The sequence below is a fragment of the Neolamprologus multifasciatus genome, chromosome 7 (assembly GCF_963576455.1).
Source record: "Neolamprologus multifasciatus chromosome 7, fNeoMul1.2, whole genome shotgun sequence".
Lineage (NCBI taxonomy): Eukaryota > Metazoa > Chordata > Actinopteri > Cichliformes > Cichlidae > Neolamprologus > Neolamprologus multifasciatus.
The window spans coordinates 60,790,903-60,809,787 of record NC_140445.1 but is presented as its reverse complement, the minus strand read 5'-3'; the positions used below and the strand labels follow the sequence as shown (position 1 = coordinate 60,809,787).

Here is an 18,885-nt window from a genome sequence, read left to right as displayed (position 1 = left end):
CAGCTGAGACAGAGACAGAAAAAAGATTGTGCTTTCTGAACTAGATAAACAGGACAGATATCAGATCATAATGGCCTTGATGTCTAACTCTGGGATTTAGTGAAAGGAACCAGGGGACAGGATAAGGGAGGACACTGACAGCTTGTACCCTTGGTGGCCAAATCCCGACCCCTGTTGTCCTTCCAAGTTCGGGAGACTTTCCAGCTGATAGAGACTATGTTGTGTGTGCCCTGTTTGGCACATGAATTGTTATATCTTTGTATTATGTCTTAATCATTATATTTATAGTGTTAGGCTATTTTTTACTTGAATTAATAATTTGTAGTATTCTATCTTTCCTGTCTTTCTGGGGCTGCTGTCCTCAAGCCATTTTTTTCAGATATTTTGAGGCACAAGTACTCTATAATGTCATATAGATTATATCCATTTGTCTATGCAGTAATTTTCAAGCAATATATTGTAATAAGGCTGAACAATGTACAACAACTGAATAGTTTCAGATGCACTTTATATGTAAACATGATAGCTTGAAAACTTTTAACCTTTTGTCCAAGGTCTTAAAAGTCAACTTAATGATTTTAGTTGTCAAAAAAACCCAAACTTGAAAGTGTGGTATTTTTTAGCAAAATATCATATAAAGATTTAAAATATCATGTCACATTTGACCTCTGACCTCTCCTTCAACGTTAATAGACTGATCTGAAAGTCGAGGTGATAATAATGCTTTTATACAGCATTTAAAATGTTTCTTACTCCGATCTTTTTTTCTGACAACATATAGGCATACAGGGAATGATTGCAGAGATTCTAAGTATGACTTATTTTATTGTGACTTTGTTATGCACATTATAGTAACAGGTAATAACCGTTTAAAAACTTTGTAAGGTGTGAAAAATGAGCACTGAAAAGAATAATTGCAAATATGCTATTAAGAAATATTAAAGGGAAGCCGTTGGTGCAATTCTGACTGACTGTTGATTTTGGTTGCCAGTCACTGTTGTTCTTAAAAATTACATACGACCATTTATCGCATGTGTTTGTTTTGTGCAAACAACATATTCCCGTTTTGTTGTTTCCTTCTCATCATGCAAATGAAACAGTGATTTGTTTTTTGTGGCAGCTTGGGTCCTGGTGGGTGGGGGGCTTCATTCATGTTATGACGTGGCCCCTAGACAGGTCATAACACAAGTATGTCAGGAAAGATTTAACTTGAATGATTTAAGCATTATTTAAGCATTCTGTTTTTGTTTTTTTTATTTGCTTATTTTTTAAGCAGTATAAATTTGGTTGGTTGGTGAATTAATTGCAAAGTAAATAACACTAATTGTCTTTATCATTTTTTTACATTTCATATTACAGAATACATATTTTTTTAAACATAAAATAAGAAATCCCAAAGTGAAAATTACTACATTATCATTTACATCGGATTCCGAACCTTACCAATTTGCATGACAATCCATGTCGTATTAACTACGACCGACTAACATTTGGCCTTGTTGAAAAGGTCTCAGTGCCCAGACTAGCAATGTCAGTGGAGCCCGTTGCAGGATTTGGGAAATTCTTTGTGTGTACTGTGATCACATAGTGGTGAAGCACTGGCCAGACTTCTATAGACTCTCTCCAATGGAGATTTTCACCCCATCTGCGACCATAGAATGGAAAAGGGAACAAAGATGAGTGAGTGCATTTCTTGCTTTTTTCAAGTGACACAGTAATCAGTTGGTTTCTGGTATGCAATGCTGATTTATTTATTTATTTTTTTTGCCTGTCCCGTTTGGTTCTTTTGCCATCAGAATTATTGTCTAAAGGCGAAGAAAGATGCCCAACGGATTTACTTTACCAAATTGACCATCCCAGCCTTGCCATAATGGTCTATTTGATTCACCTGATTGTTTATTTTATTTATTTTTTATTTTCACTTGCTACATATGGGACAGACTTGAATGAGGAAAATAAAAGGGAGAAAGGAAGAGGGGGAAAAAACAGCGGAGAAGAGGGATGGGGATAAAGGGCAAAAAAACAAAAACCAACTAAATAAGCAGACAAAAAAATACATATATCAATCACCTGGATCACCTGTTGAGAAAGAAAAAAGAAAACAAGCAGAAGAAAGCAGAAGAAAACGAGAGCAATACAATAAACAACATCACGATGATATATGGGAATATATATATATGTGCAGCACGTAATATCGACAGCGCACAGTGTGCTTTGAGGTAGGAGCCAAAAAGGGTGTAGTTTGTGTGTGTGAGCACCCGTGTGTACACCTGTGAGCATGAGCGTGCTTGTATTTAAAAGGTTCCTTCATGTAATGATCTGCTAGAGGGTGTGGGGAGCCACAGCCCCGTCCTCCAGGGCATGAAGCAGGTATGGAGGAGATCAAGACTCCAGACATCCAGAGGCCCCCAGAACACAAGAGACCAAGGAAGACCAACAGATGGGCAGCCACGCCACTATCCCAGAAAGAGCTGACGAGAGCCCCAGATGAGGGGTCACTCAGCAGCCGTGGAGCATAAGCCAGGGGGGTTGCAGTGACGTGCTCGTGAGCTCCGCCGGCAGCCAGCTGTGCCAGAGTGACCGAGCCCCAGGCCGATAGGCCGAGGGCACCCCACCCCCGAAGTGGCCCGAGCGAGCCCCAGGCTCCAGGCCCTGACAAGCAGCCAACAAGGAGTGGGCCGGTGTGTACCTGGACGCCCATCCCCGGACACAAAGAACCAATGTCTGAGGGCGTCTGCCACCGGCAGGGGAAGTGGTGGGGGGAGATAGTTCTCCATACCTTGGAGGGGCTGAGATGTCCCCAGAGAGGTGGCGTCTGATACCCAACCTGACATATAGACACAGACATACAGGCTTGTATGTCTGTGTCAATGCTGATGATTCTGTTGGGGAGGAATTGTATGATTGTTATAAGGTCAAAAAATCAGTTCTTGTGGGCATTTTTACTAGAGTTGATTCATAACTGTACTTAAATTACTTTATATTTAATTTGGCTAATAAAACTAGACTCAGACTAATTTTGTTCAAATTAGAGGTCTCAAGTAATTCCACAAATTTGCAGAGCACAAAATTCTTATTCCTTCACAGTGACCACTCTGACATAACATTACTTCTGCTGAAGATATGGCTTCTAGTTAGTTGTATAGAGTGATAAATATAAAAGGACTGCATACACATTCTGGCCTGATATGAGCAGTGCATTCTCATTCAAGACCACCAACTTGTTAGATAAACATACATACAATAAATGCATTTTGTATATTTTACAAACTTTGCAGATGCATACCACTAAAATCAACATAAAGTTATGGTGAAAGATACTCAAATGCATTCATCATTACTGGGATACTGAATGTATAATAATGGAGTTCCATTGGATAGCCTCTCATTACTTTTTAATGATGTGTCTTCAGATATGGCCTTAAAAGCTGTCTGTCTCTTTGGGGCTGCATGCTAATTGAACAGAGGTTTCAATCTGGAATGTAAAGGCCAATAGGGATATTTCTGAAAATAACCCCATTTTAATGAGCTTGTTCATTAAATATTTCCATATAAAATCTAGACAGAATTTCATACAGAGGGTGATCACATATAATGACAAATTAGAGGATGGTAAATAAGTGACTGGCATAGCAGAAAGGCATTTTACACTTTCATATTTGGCAGACATTGTATTCAGTGTAAATACCAAAAAATGTGTAGCTTAGTACATAATATAACTAGAGAATTAAACAATATAGGCATTGGAAAAATAACTTTTATGTACCTAATTTCAATCTCACCAACTACTACAAGTGATAACCAATATTTTGGTGGTGTTAGTTTAGTCTTTAACTGGATTAAAGCCCTCATTACATTGTTTCTACATCTGTTTCTAAAACCTAAAGATAATTATGGATTTGATCAACTGGTCTCTGAATGCTGTTGACACCCTTTTCTGAACGAAAAGTCTGGGCTCGGGAGAGCCCGAGTGCCCTGGAGGGACTTTCCCTGCCGGATACATGATGGACGGGTGACAGACATGGAGGATCGTGTGCCTGGCGGGACTGTCGATCGAGGACGCTGAAGATATCTACCTATTCGGAACCATGATAACAGGGTTCTTGCTGATCGGCGCTGGCTTGGCCCTGGCTTATCGGAGAATTAAGAAAGCGGAACCGGCTGTTCACTCACTGAAGGCAGCATGGTTAAGAGCTTGGAGGCACTAACGGCTGCAGTGAAGGCTCAGAATAACACCTCTGAGCGTATATTGGATTACATCAGGGAAGAATCCACTCGGAACAACACCTCTGGGCGGAAGCTGGATTACATCGCGGATCAGTTGGCTGCGGTTGTGAGGTCTCAGAATCTGCTCTGTGAGCAAAAGACTGAAAAGACCACAGAACTGAAGGTAAATAACATCATGGAGAAACTTGCAGCTATCCAACGGGAGATTGAGAGACCAGTGTTGGTGTGTTAAAAACAGCTTGGAATTCTCATGAGTTGTTTGTAAAAGAAAAATCACCATTATGATGCGGCTACCCCTTCGGCGCCAGCTATGGGCTCAAGGTCGGAGCTGAACAAAAACTCCCTGATAACGACTTTGTTGAGTCTGTTCCTTCCCGTTCCATGCAAGGCCACCTGGGTTGGCTGGTAGACTGTTTACTTAGCCTGGCAGGGCGAAGGACACTGTCTCAGCTGAACTCTGGACACACACACACATACACTTACTCTGATAAGCACACACTCATCCCCCTCCCTTTCCAAACGTCTTCGATGCTTATTTCCTGCGGGGGAACACGGCGGGTCTATGTGCCGCGCTGGAATGGTAGCGCTGTGCAGGGCGGCTGCTGTGTTCGCTTCGGATTACTCCTCACCCCCCACCCAATCCTGTGGCTTGTCATGTCTTTCACAATGTTGTGCTGTGGACATTTATGTGCTTTTTGTGCAGAGGAGTTTTTTTTGTTTCCTGTTCTCATGCTGTCCTACCATGGAAGCACAGCATGAGTAGAGGTCTCTTTTTTCCTCTTGTACTTTCCCATTGTAGTGTACATTTCAGTGTTTTTTTCTGTAACGCTACCGATCTCTGACCTGTAACCCCATGTAATGGCTGTGTTGTGTGTGTAAGGTCGGGGGGGGGGGGTCCCATTTCACTGCAGGGCAACCTGCATGTGGCGAATAAAGCTTTGATTGACTGAGATAGGTGTAGATATTTGAAGCACAGACACATTCGTTGTCTTGCTTAATAATAATAAAAATAATAATAAAGGCCAGTTCTGGTAAGTGTCCCAGTAGAATCCAGCCATCAGTAATAAATCAGTGATGAATCAAACATATCTTCTGTCAACAAAACCCTAAGCACTTGGTTCTTAAAGTTTTTCTGCTATGTCCCACTCAGAAGATTAAAAAAAACCTCTCAACTCACAGATCTCACATTTTATTTACATAACACAATAGCATTTTCATTCAAGAATATAATATATTAAATATTCTTATTCATTCTACTTCCTTAGATTCCAAGGATTACATCTGGTCATCTGTGCCTCACCTTCAGTGGCTGCAGTGAAAACACTAGGCTAATTTACTTTATGTGATGCAACAATCTGAATGGGACCTTTACTGTTATTACTTACCGTACTTTTCCTGCTATCCTGTTGACTGTTAAATGGAATGAAGAATAACTGCAAGGCTCATCCTTGTAGTTAAGACAGTAAATATAAGGCAGCAAATCAAAAAAATCAACACGTGAAATACGTATGGCAGTCAGCTGGTCATTTGTGAATTCTTGCAGATTGTGGTTAAATACTTACCTGCAGTGTTTTGTTTTGTTCCCCCTTACTCGTTTTTCAACCCAGTATTAAGAGTACATTTTGATATGTCAATTTGAGACCAGACAGCAACTTAATCACCTCTACTCTAACTTAACATTTGAAGACATTGTACCAAATTGGAAATAAGTGCTGTCTGAAAGGCCTAATTTGAGGTAAGAAAGGAACCTTAACCAGAGAAGCATTTTTCTTCATTACTGCATCATAGAACCAGACACTGGCGAAAATTCAAAGTGCCTGGAATATGTATAAAAAGACTGAAGATGCTATACTTTTCAGCGTCTTAAAAAACTTCATGACTGCACAAAATTACAAATACAAAAACTTTCATTGACATAGAATCGAGGTACCAGGTGCTACTGGTTGTGGTATTCCCTGCACATACTACACCAGCACAAAGCAAGAATGATCAAACTAACAATAATGTATAGATAATTAGGATTACTGTGGCACTGTATATAAAGTTTCAGTGATACTGGCAGTGGAAATGGCACAGAGGGTAGTTTTTATAGTTTCAAGCATCACCTCTGATGGGACATTGTCAGTGAACTTGAGACTCAAACTCTTGGTTGGGTGGCTACCTTGGGTTTAGCCATAATCTTCAGCTTCAGCTTAGTAGATGTATCTGTCACTGTATTTGGCTGTGCGTAATTTAATTCAGTTCCACTGATTGCTTCTACCAGGCTTGATTCACTATTTCCATACTGCTCTCTATTATTTCCACCATACTGTGGCTTTTCAGTCTCCAGCTTCAATAGTAACTGCCTTCTATTCAAGTTATTGCACTGGTCTACTAGGTGCAATTTACTTGATCAAACGTGGCTCAACACTCCATGATTGCTTAGCAGCACAAATAAGGACACTGCTAACAGCAGTTACATACAGACAGACTAACACAATTGTCCTGATCATAAAGGATCTCCCCAAAGGTAATACAACATAGGCCATATCTGGCTCACCACAACATGAAAATTTCTGCCAGGCATCGTAGCAACCAACCTGAGAAGGCACGATACACGAGCACAGCTTAGAAAGCACTGGAAATAACACCTGAGGGCCAAAACACTAACTCCCGATTGATAAAGCAGTACACCTGAACTCTAAGACATGGCAAACCAACCTGACCACCAATAACATTCATCAGAAACTCACTGAGACTATGGAAGACAAGACTGGAGGCCAATGCAAAGGCAACTGCACAGATAAACAGATTATACCATGAAGATGCACAAAGGTCAGTCAGAAGACCTTCAGAACGTAAGACAAGTGCTGAGAAGAGATCTGAACAGTAGGGATAAGATCCAAGCTGTCAATTCAGATGCCTTACTGATCATCAGATACCCAGCTCTGAACACTAGAAAGAGGGAGGGCAAGAACTAGTAAGATTGTGCCAGAGCCACAAACACTAGAAACACTAGAAACACTAGAAAGAGGGAGGGCAAGAACTAGTAAGATTGTGCCAGAGCCACAAACATGGATGAAACATGGAGCATCTGCAAATACATCAGGACAATGGCTTCCCAAAAATGAGCTGCTAAGAAGGCCTCAGGCAGCTGAAGAGAGATACTGATGGGGAACAGGAAGAGGAAGTATCATGGATAATCAAGATTCCTAATGGTTGGAGTCTACCACAACCGACAGGACCTAAACTGTAGACTGTGCAAAGGTGCCCCCAAAACAGTCCCAGTGTACCCCAGATGTAAAATCCACAACCAAGTGGCTGGAATACTATACAGGAACATCTGTGCCGCATATGGACTAGAAGTCCCTAATTCCTCAAAGGTGACACCATCAAAGGTGGTTGAAAGCAACAAACAGAGCTAAGTTTCTGTGGGACAGATAAACAGTTGCTGACCAACCAACCAGACAAAGTGGTGGTTCACAAGGAGCAGAAGCCTTCATTTGTGATCAACATCAGGAAGAAGGAGCACATCAAAATAAAGATGTTCCAGTGACTGGAGCAGATGTAGAAGATAAAGTCCAACAAGGTGTCAATGTTAAAAGGAGCATTAGAAGCAGTAACTCCATAACTGGAAGAATAGCTCCAGTAGATTCTAGGAACAACATCAGGCATGTCAGCATAAAAGAGTGCAGTCCTGGGAACTATATTAGAACAAGTCTAAAGTTTTGTGTCTTTCCATGTTTGTAATTGTCTGAATGGAAAATCTACCTAAAAGTAGAGAGATAGCCAGCATATTAAAAATATTAAACTTGGACATTTACTTATCAGTGAGCAAAAATTTAAAAAAATAATAATATTCCAGTTTATTTCACAATCAAATAATTTTCAAATTTCTCTCTTACACCTGGTCATATTACTCAGTATTAACATTCTCACATTATCAATACAAACACCAAAGCGATGTGTGCTAATGATGTTGGACACTGCTATTAGATCCACTGAGTGTCCCTTCTTTTCAGACACGTCACTCTATGAGCACACTTTCCCCATTCTACCCATTTCCTAGACCATTTATTCACTCCAGGTCTCTATATCTCACACAGCTAATGTGACATTTATCCGTAATTAGACTCTTACATATTTTAATAGAAAATGATATCCCTTAAGGTCTCCCTGTCATTTGCATGGGCAGCTCTGATGATAATCGGGTCCTAGAAAAAACATTCTCGATGACATGGGCTGTCATCCCAAATTAGCAGGCGTGAAATCCTTATCAGGGGAGTGACCTTCCAGAGCACTGCTCAAACTTGGGCAGCATGTGTGAAGAGAATGGTCTGTAAAGACACATTTCTTATTTGCTCTTTGAAGCCTATTATATTAGATGTCTAGGACCACTGACCACAGATGTTGTATTGCACATTATTGTACGGTGCAATTTGCTGTACAAAGAACTATTTTTACTTTGATATATCAGGCATGTATTCATCATATTGCGCGGTGCTGATTCAGCTCTTAACCAACTTTATTGTGCTCAGCTGAGTTAAGGCTCTCATGTTAGTTGCACTGTTCTTTTCTCTTCTTAAATTAGGCAGCAATTTGTTTTTTTTTTTGTTGACAGTTTGTTTAGGGTTGCTCAGTATGCTTATTCCATAAAACTATTCTTGTGGAGGCTGCATTCTTATGACCAACCACTAGTGAGATACATTAGTTGTAATGATTAAACATGTCGCTTACTTATTAGACTGTGATATGGTACACAGAACATGACTTGTTACTAAGGAATGAACTGATAATGAAGCATTAGGTAGTTAATGACATTAAGCAGGAAATGGTGATGAGCTACAGGCAAACAGACTAGGAGAATAGGAAATTGGTGTAAGTGTGGAATGGCAATAAACACAATGTGAGGCAGACGTTAGTGTGCAGTGATATTGTCTAGTTTGCTGATGTGGATGTATTGTTTCAAATTCCCTTATTTTGAGCTCAGTTTCCCTCAGATCTCAGATGTAGTGACACCATACTCAAGTTGACCATGTTCCAGTATTAGTGGGAATAACAAGATTTCTGTCATTCACACTTGTAATATCTAAATGCAACACCTGTTTTTTGGTTTTAAACACACCTCTGAAGCACATTGACAAATATGGCCAGTACTCTGATCTGTTCAGTTTGCTGTTTATGGTTTATTAGGGGAGCACAGATAACAAAATCTAGAGTTTTTCTACACACACTTGCAGCTGACATCTTAAATTGTGAAGTTGGCGTTTTGGATTTCTGACTTTCCCCTTCAAATGGAATGCAGGATAACACACTTGCCTCAATGCAACACAGGGCAAATACATGAATGCATACAGTACAATTAACTGTGTAGTAGATTATAGCCCAAAAAAGAAATGTTTGCATGTTTCACCCAATAAGCACACCATTATTCCAAAGAAAAATGAAGATATACATTAGTGTGCAGTGGCAAAAGCTTCTGGTCAGATGATTTTGGTCACAGTATAAATTTCAAAGAAATAAAATGAGCCATTTAACTTTATTATTATTATCATCATTTACAGTAGAAATTGAGAGCCTTTATGCAAATTACACATTCATATGGTACATTTTATGTGGTCAGTGAAAGTTCTGTTTTAAAATGACTATACCTGTTATATTACAATGGCTCCCTTTAAACAGGGAAAAATTCTAAATGTGACATCTTGTGATAAGTCTTTCTATTAAGTCCATCTGATACTATCCTCTGCTTCACTTCTGTACCAGCTCCTTTGTTTTCTCATGTATGTGTCACACTACTCTCTCTCCTTCAGTTCTCATCTCCTCATGGTCCTGGTCATAAAATTGATGCAAACACTATATCACTATATTCATGTGCTTTTTTTTTCTCTTTTGACGGTTAAATCACAAACTCACATTTTTTTAAATCTCCAGATCAGTTATTTTATGGTGCAATATAAATGGTTTCATGAGTCAGGGTACAGGTCTTTTAACCAATTCACTGATCTTAAATCCTTTGCATAAAAGGAACACACACACAAGACTCAGGGCCTGGATGCATTAAATAAATATGTTGTCAGGGTCAGAATTGCTGAGGAAATGAAAGCATCAGTTTAAAACAGGACATTGGTTGTTAAGTAAGGATTAAAGGAAAGGTTTTTGTTTTCAGTATCAACTTGCACAGGAATAAAGTACAATACTAATCCAACTTTTGTGAGAATCAGCATTCCACAGATGCATGAATTAGTGTGTCTGTGTACATGTAAGGGAGACAGAACAATTCAATATCTATTATAATTTTTTTGACTAACTGTGGTAATAACAAGACATTCATATTCCTGAATTGTTCATGACTGCATCATGTCTCCAAAAGAAAGACATTTTGCTATATCTGTTCAGGTCATTTAATTAAAAGTCCCATTGTTTCGCATTGTCGGTGTTCTGCAGTCCTCTCAAATTCTTCCTTAATTCAAATGGGAATTTTTTTACTTTGCCTTTTCGAGCAGAAAGAGACTTTTTTTGCACAGCTAATCCATAAATATTCAGCCTCATAGCTTAGTACAAGAACAAGCTTCTGTAGTTTATGATAATATATAATTTTCTGCTCTATGACAACTGCACAGGAGGGATTTCCTCACTACTGTAAATTTTGTAACACTTACAGTTATGCATCATTTAAGAGAGATGTGACTATGGCAGACATGATGGTGGTACTTTCTCCTGTTGAGTGTTCATTTCTAATAAAACATGCTCTGTAAATTGTCTGTTCCACCTCTTTATTAATTTTGTTTGAAATATGTGATTCACTAGCAAATGTTAGCATCCCGGTAAATTATGGACACGCCTTGAAAACATAGCTGACAAGTGTTAGCAAGTCAATTCCCAAGGTTTGCTTTTTCATCCAAATTTTATGGCATTTGGCTTAAAAAATAAAGAGCTATGTAAATTTGGTGAAGGCCAAATTTGAGGCTTTACAAACAAAGTGGCTATAGAGTGGCTATGGAGGCTACATCTAAAGTCGGTGTGATTTACACAACTACAGGCGAGCCATTGTGTCCCTTGAAAATGTATATTTTCATAAATGACGTGCATTGTTCGAGAACCACTAAATATAACCACGGCAGCACTCTACCATTCTTTCTCTCCCTCTCTTCTCTCTTTTTGAGTATACTTCTTATATTGACAACCTTGACTGAAGCATTGCCAAACTGGATTAGACATCTTCCACTGCTTCATTTACCAACAATGATAACCCTTGTAAATGGTGCATACCCTCTTTTCCTCCTCTTTTCTTTGCATTTGAAGATTAAAGTTCTCTTACAAAATCATGATGTTGCATATTTCTAATTACTTATAATTGTATATACCAAAATCCTTGAACTTTATTATGGGGCAATCGTGGCTCAAGAGTTGGCAGTTCGTCTTGTAATCGGAAGGTTGCCGGCTCGAGCCCCAGCTTGGACAGTCTCAGTCATTGTGTCCTTGGGCAAGACACTTCACCCATCGCCTACTGGTGATGGCCAGAGGGGCCGATGGCGCGATATGGCAGCCTCGCTTCTGTCAGTCTGCCCCAGGGTTGCTGTGGCTACAACTGTAGCTGCCTCCACCAGTGTGTGAATGTGAGAGTGAATGAATAATGGAATTGTACAGTGCTTTGAGGTTCTCGAAAAGCACTATATAAATGCAATCCATTATTATTATTGAATGTGTAAGTTATATGTTTCTGAATATTACTCAGACAACACCTCTGCTAGTATGTATTATGAATATAAAGATGGGTACTCAGATACTCAGGGTTGAATTTTAATTGTTTGTTTAATTTGCTCTCATTTAAGCAAATCCTAATATGTTTCACAGTTGTTGGTGTCACTTTTATAAGAAAACAATTATTATCAAAGCCTTCCATCCTTCCATTTTTTGCAGCAAAAAGACCCACTGCTATTACTTTTTAAAAGTCAAAGATGAAAAAAAAGTAAAGCTAAAGATTTTTTTAAAGGTTAAAGAGATTGTATACAAATTCTAGATCCAAAATAGAGCTGTTAGTCTCCAGTGTTTTTATCTTACTGTATACATGCCAACTTTTTTAAAAAATTCATTCTCCACTCTGTACTATGTCTCGTTTCTCTTCAATCTGTCACTCTCTCCATATCAGGGGAACTCTTTACTCAAGAATGAGATTAGATGAGTAGGTGGCTGAGTGCGGCAGATTGGGAGTAAAAAGTGAGACAAAGCAATTGCATTTCATATTGAATTGGGAATAAGGGACAACATGGACTCCCCTTGCTCACCTCTCATTGCCTGGACTTTCTGAAGAGGCCACTGAAAGTCCATACAAAATTGAATGCCTTATCAGTTGGCCTGATAAACCAAAAGTTGTCATTTGTCTTTTAACTTTGACTTGCATTTTTGTGGAGAAATCAACGATGGGTGTAGTCCATGTGATGGCACAAATTGGTGAGACTCCCTTATTTGAAGGAGTGTTTTGGTTGCCCACATTTGTGGGTTTTTTTGTTGATGGAGTGCTGAGTTATCAGCTATAGTTGCAAGCTTGGTTAGCAAAAAAAAGCATTAAGAAAATTTACAGTCACACACAAACCTACAATATGGTGCTAAGTGAATCATTAATGAAACACCAGAATTTTACTCGCCAACACTGAAGTGTAATACATAGCACTCCAGATTTAGCCCATGTGACTTAGTAAATTTTTGAATGTTGGTTTTTCTGAGTTTATTTATGTTTTTTGGGTTGTATTCTTGGAGTTCTTGCAGTGCAGGTCATTGATTATGTTTCGCCGTGTGTCATTCAGTTTTGTCTATGTAGTGCTGTCAGTGCGCCCCAGGGCAGCTGTGGCTACAATGTAGCTTGCCATCACCAGTGTGTGAATGTGTGTGTGAATGGGTGGATGACTAATTGTAGTGTCCATAGGGACTAAGTAAAGCGCTATACAAATACAGGCCATTTGCCATTTATGTAACAGTGTAGCAGTTAGTTCCTGTTTTACTTTGGTAGTTTGCTGTCTCTGGTGTTGTTTCTGCCCCCCCCCCCCGGATTGTCTACATTGTCTACATTGTCTACACCCATGTTTTATTCCCTCAGCTGTTTCCACTTCCCTGATTATCCTCTGAGTATAAATAGTCCTGTCTTCCCCTTTGTCACAGCATCTGTTAAGCCTCCCATTCTGTTTCCCTCTCTGTACACCTGTGACTGATTTGGATTTCTGTTTGCTCGCTTTTGGGGTTTTATGCATCAGCTTAAATAAAATGGCTTTCCCTTTGTTCATTTTGTCTTCTGCCTGTGTTATGCATTTTGGATGCTCTAAAAAGTAACAATCTGTCACGGTTTTTTGTGGCTTTAGATTTCTGATTGCTCTGATAATTTATTACCTTATTGTTTTAAGTGATCTATTATGGTTAGTATTATCATTTTAGTAATCATCATTTCTTGTTGAAAGTTTATTGTGTTTTCTGAAGCTTTTGTGCTTAACCCTTGGGTTTTTATTGTTAAAAGGTGGGTCCCTACTTACCAGGGTACTTCACCATGTTAACTTATGCTCCAGACCTCACCTGTTCTGGTGGAGATTATTTTCAGAATTACAGATGAACAGGTATTAAATCACCAACTGCTGACAAATCAGTTCCACGGAAGAAGTCGTCATGATTGTGAGCAGCAAGAGGGTCGAAGGGGTTTCAAGCACGTCTAAAGACTTTCTATATATAGACTCTTGGAAGCAACTTTATTATTCTATATTTTATTTTCCTCTTGGCTGCAAATTGAAAAATGTTAATGTTTTAAAAGTTTTAATGTATGACTCTAAAACAGTCCATCTGCCTTTACCTGTTGTCCTTAGATCAAATTTGCAGACTATACCATGAAAAAAATGTTTTGTATTTAATCTTTACTTTACTTGCTCTCAGGCCTTCAAAAACCTCAGAAGCTGTGGCTTAAAGACTAAAAACTCAAGGTGTCTTACACACGTAAACATTATTTAATTCAAAACCTATTTGTAATCTGCAAGATTGTCCCCTATATTAATGATAGGAATATGATATTGATAAATCCGTTGAAGTTTACTTAACTTCATATAGCTTAGACCAGGGGTGGGCAATCTCAGTCCACGAGGGCCGGTGTCCCTGCAGGTTTTAGATGTGTCCTCGAACCAACACAGCTGATTTAAATGGCTAAATTAGCTCCTCAACATGTCCGGAAGTTCTCCAGAGGCCTGGTAACGAACTAATCATGTGATTCAGGTGTGTTGACCCAAGGTGAGATCTAAAACCTGCAGTGACACCGGCCCTCGTGGACTGAGATTGCCCACCCCTGGCTTAGACTCTATTAACAAAGTAGTGTTTTTCCAGTCTTAGTGGACTCACATACATTCATACAGTGCTTTTAATATTGCTGATTTGTTGCTTCCATTCTATATTTTATGTTTAACCTTTTCATTCCTTTCTAATTGAAGTTATCTTGCTTTGTTAGTTGCAGTAGACCTGCTCATGTTTGTAACTGGTCATATGCTGCCAGCACCACACCTTTCATGCAGACATGGTCAGAGCTAGATTGATCAACCCTGGGTTAACCTATTGAGCTGATAAGCACTGTCGTGTGGTTGTTTAACCTGATTGATGATGTGTAGCCAGATATGTTGAACAGATATGCAGTATCGGGCCCTTGTCACCTCATAGTCACAGTTTAAGTTGATTTCTCCATTAGAGCCCAGCTTTTACACCAGTAATCATTAACAGTTCAGTAGATGTTTTTGCGGGACAAGTGGGCACACAAATATAAATAAATGGGTTCTTAAAGAGGTATTTAAAATAGCTGAGAAAGGAGCGCCTGACTGATGTAAGTCTCACCTCTGATGTAAGCTGATGTGACACTTGATTCTTTTACTGCATATTGATTAGATTTGGACCTAATTTTACCCCCAGCCCAGAATTCTATAATCATCAGCCCATATTTTCTTGTAAACTTTGTTTGAAAACAATAAAACCCTTACAATTAAAATGCTGTCAATTATTAACATATCAGCTCCATATGAGTAGTATTGTAATACAAGTATATACATAGAAAAATCTCTGCACACCTGAATCAATGCCAGGTGCATAGAGGAATACTATTTAAAAATATATATAAACTGTACACGTTGTCCCATTTACCATAATTTTTTAATGATTTTCAACGTTTCGGTCGGGGTGACCTTTGTCAGTTTTGCTCTTATGAAATGCTTCCAGTTTTATGGACTGACGTTAAAAGAGATGCAAGCTCCATACTGCTGACCTCTGTTGTGATGTTGCCTTAGGTTGTTACCTTACAATCCATTTTTATTTCCCAAAGTACTGTCTCTGGCTCTTTATCCTGTAACACATCTGTCATGGGTGTCATTGGAGACTGACAAGGAATGAATACAGAAAGAGAGTTTTGCAAGATACTCTGTGCCACATCTGTGACTGATCTGGGAAAATCTCTAACATTTTTTTGTGCAGTGCAAAGATGTAGGGTCTGTAGCAAGAGCTAATTTTGTCACCGTTGCTGGCCTCACTCTGAGATCAAGAGTGTAGCCTACAGGTCTGTCTGCATTGTCCCACTGCACTATAAGGGGGCAGGAGAACTGACCATTCTCCCCCAGCAAGAGAAGCTCAGAGAACAGAAGCTGTAGAGTGTGAAATCTGTGTCATGGTCAAATGTTTACACCTCTGTCAAATGACTGGCATCCTACAGTGTCAGCCTGTCAGAAGGCATGTACCAAGATATATTACATATAATACCAAGTGAGCACCAGCAATGTATTTCAGAAACCTCCTAGGTAAAACATCACAAAAATAAAGGGTGGACACTATAGAGGTTGTGAAATTCAATTATTGTCAACAGTTTTAGAGAAATATATCCCATGTTTACAAGGGGATCAGAGAATCTGTGAAATAGTCAGCAGCACTGGCATTAGTACTTTGTGTTGTGTTTAAATGTTGCTACAGTACAGGCAACATTCAGAACAACTCAGTTTTGCACAGGGGGACCAACACTGTAAATTGGAACAAGCAGAAACATAACCACAGCAGCTTGGAGGTCTCTCCATCTCAGGACAGCCAGGCCAGTCTTTATCCCACTCTTTGCTGGAGGCCTTTTTAGCTCAAGAACATTTTTTCAGAGGAAGAAAATCTGAAATGTTGCCTCCAGCTGAATGTACTGGACTGCCCTCTTCCCTTTCACTTTTCCTGTGTGCGAGATTGTGTTTCTGTAAACACAGGAAGGCCAAGGCTTCTAAGAGAGGTAATGGAATTTAAGTCATGTCGCTCTGCTTTTGTGCCTCAGTTTGTTTAGTTCTTCTGCATCTTTTTCAGAATTGAAATTGTTAAAGTGGAAAGTAAGTGTGTGAAGACTGGACCATTGGATGAGTTTGTATCATGTCTTATTTTAAGGTTTTAAAGGATGGAGACAGGGTGGAGGGTGGTCTATTCTTTATTTAAATAGCAGTGTTAAAGGGATATCAAGAAACAAATGACACTTGATTGGGCAGGTTGCCTGTTGGCTTAATCAAGTGTCTTCCTTTCTAAAAAAAATCTCTTTCACTTATTTCCACAGAAATGCTTTTAAGTGTTTCTGTTCATTTCACTTTGGCTTGATTACTTAATTTTAATGAATACACCATAAATGTAGGAGAAATATATGTGAAGATTCATTTTTTACAGTGTCACTATTTCTACTTACTGGAAGTAAAGTAAAGAGACTGGGAAGCACTTGGGGTTCATCTTATAAAACTGCTCAATGCTATCCACGGTCACAAGTAATATGTGATTTGGCTTCATTGAATCCGGTTGCTCAAAGTAATTTATATTTAATATTCAGTGACTTTTAATGCAACCTTAATTCTATCACATCAGTCTTACCAGTCTTCCTCTCCTTCTTTCCTTTCTTGGCTGTCAGAGGCCTTGTTGACCTTATTATGAATAGTTTGACCTTTTCACAGGCTGACTTCCCCAGTTGTGGACAAGGGCACATTACAGGTAAATGATCAGCCGAACAGAATGGCTGACAAGGGCTCAGATGGACAGGACAGTAGGTGGTAGAGTGCTGTAGTTGGGACATGGGCATGGAAAGCTCTTGGATGTTAGAAACGAGGGCAGGGATGAGGGGAAAAAAAGATGAGATACACAGAAGAGTCAAGACACCCTGGCATGCTGCTCACTGTCCAGATGACCTCTCTCACTTTTTCACAGCAGAAGGATAAGCCTGCCAGCAACTCAGTCCATCATGTTGACTCCAACAGCTGAGCAACATCTGTTCATTAGACTTGACAGATGAAAGAGGAGCCCATGAAGATAAAAGAGAGCACATCCAACATAATATATCTCACATATAATTACGAGGACCTTGTATTACATAGCAGCCCTACTGCATTTCCAGTCTCTTGCACATGTGATCTGCACACCAAGCTGCACAGATAGGTAGCGAGAAAGGGAATTGTGAGTGGTAATCGAGGCGTTTGCTTCATCCGTCACGCTTCTTTCAGCTCTATTGTACTGTGCTGAAGGTCTTTCTCTCCATTACATTGTTTTGTTGCTTTTTTCCTCGGCCTCTGAAATGTCACAGGGAAATGGGCACAAAGCATGGACATGGATGAGAACCGATAAATAATGCAGCATGCATTAACATCCCCCTCTCCTTTACCCACACCCACCTCGTTCCACCTGCAGACAAGACGGTATACACTTGCGCGCACGTTCCATACACATGAAGAAACATGTAGAAATCATTTTTTATTATTTATAATCAAAATGTTTAATATGCATCTAAAAATGATCAGTAGAATTAATGTTCCACTGATGTAAGAACTTTCTAATTTCTTTACTTTTTTTTCTATATTTTATAAGTCAGTGAGCATCTTTCAGGTTTTTCAGGCAAATTGAGCTCTGTTGCACCTGAAGAGGACATATGTCATTGTTGCAATAAGCTTGCAATTGCGGGTAAAGCCGTATCCACACAGAAAGCTTTTCAGCTGTAATTTTCAGTTGTCCACTTGACAAAAAAAGATGCACTTCAATTTTAATTATTCCAGCTGCCTAAACTGGTGCTATAATGGCTAGAATTTTACCCACACTATACGCACTTGTACTTTTGCAATTCTATTTTCCTGCTTTCAGTGTGAGGAGCTACAGCGACTGTGTATTTGGCTCTGAGTGTTGTCAAAATGTGGGTGACCTACAGCTCAATGTTGTGTCTGAAAAAATCCTGATACAGGTGCCTCGGCTGAATTGTTAAGGGGAGGCTCACTATGCCTTCTGCATTGCTTTTAAATATAGTTTAGTGCATTGTGTAAACAGGTTTTGCACCCATTTTATGCATAATTGTTGATACATTATATTTTGTTTAATACACTAGTGAAAAAGTAGGTAACACAGATGTTATCAACACCTTTTAAGGAAGGATGTGCACGTTTTACTTCATGCATACAAAATACAGATATTGTCTCTGACCATTACCCATCTGATCATCCGCATCATCTAATTTTGTCATGTGGAATACATCAAGGAACACACTTGTCGGCACAGCTTTTCTTGGCAGCCAATTCTTATAGGTCTTATGGCCATGCTTCAAACATCAGAAACACAATCCCCTGTCTTGCAAAAATTCTATTTTCTCCTTGAGTAGTTTGCTTCTCATCTTTCTACATTACTCTAACC

At 39.3% G+C, this 18,885-nt stretch overlaps 1 long non-coding RNA gene across 1 annotated transcript in view; it reads left to right on the top strand.

The window, feature by feature from the left end:
• Positions 1-3,897: 3,897 nt before the first annotated feature.
• Positions 3,898-18,885, top strand: part of LOC146515766 (uncharacterized) — a 404,546-nt gene continuing 389,558 nt past the window's right edge. Inside the window, exon 1 of the long non-coding RNA XR_014874887.1 lies at positions 3,898-4,632. This is a non-coding gene — a long non-coding RNA (uncharacterized LOC146515766). The remainder of the gene's footprint in view (positions 4,633-18,885) is intronic.